Below are 1,642 nucleotides of genomic sequence, written 5' to 3' on the forward strand. Positions count from 1 at the left end.
GGACCGGCCCCTTCTCAGGGTCCTGGGAAGGTGGGAGAGACCTACCTCAGTGGGGGAGCAGGAGGCCGCCTATCGGGGGCGGGGGGCTCCTCTTCACTCGCCCTCCTCTTGGCTCCCCCGGCCTATCTTTGTTTGTTTGGTTGTTTCTCAGTTGACTACGTGTTATTTTACATAAAAGACTTAATACACACTTGAAGCATTTAGTTTACTAAAAACATCCTAAACCTGATGATCTTCTCGGCCTTTTCAACTCCTTAGAGAACACAATCCAACAGATCCATTATATGATGGATGAGAGTCACAGAATACATAAAACGGAGGAGAAGCTGGGAGGCATCTAGTTTCTTCATTTTATAGATAAGAAGCCTGAAGCTCAGAATGGCACAGCAACTTGTCCATGACTGAACTGGCATTACCTTCCCCCTACACCTACCTTCATTCCAACTTGGAAGGATGCCCTCTGACGTGAAGGATCCCTTGAACAATCTTTCTGCCTGTGCTCACCTTTAACTTCCCCTCTAGGGTCCGAGAACGCTTGAAGCCTGAGTTCTTGGTCTCAGCCTTGATGGCACTGATGGCTCCTGACTTCACCAGCTGCTTGGCCTGCTCTGTTGCCGTGGCTGTGTCCACCACAGGCTGCTCTGACAGTGCTGAAGTGGCAAGGGAAAGAGGTTTATTATGTTGGCCAGAGGTCAGCCGGTGTGCTTACTTCCAGCCTATCCCCGCCTCCCCCGTCACTCACAGCGTTTGACACCGCCTTGGCTGGCTGTACTGCTGCTACTTTGCTTCTTCAGAGCCAGCAATGCCTTTTTCTGGGAACAAGAGTGAGAAGAGAGGGACTGATGAGGGCCAATCCCTGGCCAGGTCTCCCAAGGCCCTTGGGTGCATCACTCCGGGGATACCTTTCTGAGAGAAAATAATGCAAATGGTGCCCCTGGGGTGGTACACTGCAGCTGTCTTGCCTCTCACATATAGTCTCTCAGATCACATACGCCAGCCATACCTACTCTCTCTAAACCATAGTATCTACAGGCTTTGCAGAGTCTCATATTTTTCAAGTTGAAAACAAGGAACTCAACCACAGACCATGGTCCCCGGATATACATTGCAGTTTAGTATAAGCCTCCATGCCTTCTTAGGCGCTTCATCCATCCACCCCTACATGTTTAATAAGAACACACCAATGCTTTGAAACAGAGATTTGCAAAAGAAAGAGACACAGATCCTCCTCTTGAGCTCATCACAGGCTGAGAAAGAAGATGACCAGACTGAACTGTCAAGACTGTGCAGACTGGAACTGAAAGCAAGTAAGATTTTTCTGATGCAGATGGTTATAAACCGGGCCCTGAGTAGGATCTACATAAGGCAGGCTGAGAGGAAAAGGCATTTTAGACAAAGAAAACAGGGTGGCAGAGATGCAGAAATAAGGTTTTGAGAATGCATGCTTTGGGACCAAGGAATAGTTCTATAGGAAGAAAGGTCAGATTAAAGCTTTTTATAGGCAATGTGAAACCACTGTGTTTTGAAAAAAGAAGGGCAGTGTTTAGTGTTTTCAATGCACCGTTTTAACAGGAGTGAAAAAGTCTGTCCAAGAAAAGAAACTTGTTGAGAATCCATTATAACAGTCAAAGTGAGCATCAGC

General features: G+C 47.3%; 1 long non-coding RNA gene across 1 annotated transcript; it reads right to left on the minus strand.

Annotated features, from left to right (window-relative positions):
- Positions 1–1,593, minus strand: LOC104983809. Its single transcript, XR_824682.1, has 3 exons — positions 743–1,593; positions 505–650; positions 1–22 (listed from the first exon to the last, which is right to left on the minus strand). It is a non-coding gene; the product is annotated as an uncharacterized LOC104983809 (long non-coding RNA).
- Between the last annotated feature and the right edge of the window lie 49 nt (positions 1,594–1,642).

The sequence above is a fragment of the Bison bison genome, unplaced genomic scaffold, assembly GCF_000754665.1.
Source record: "Bison bison bison isolate TAMUID 2011002044 unplaced genomic scaffold, Bison_UMD1.0 scf7180017863415, whole genome shotgun sequence".
NCBI lineage: Eukaryota > Metazoa > Chordata > Mammalia > Artiodactyla > Bovidae > Bison > Bison bison.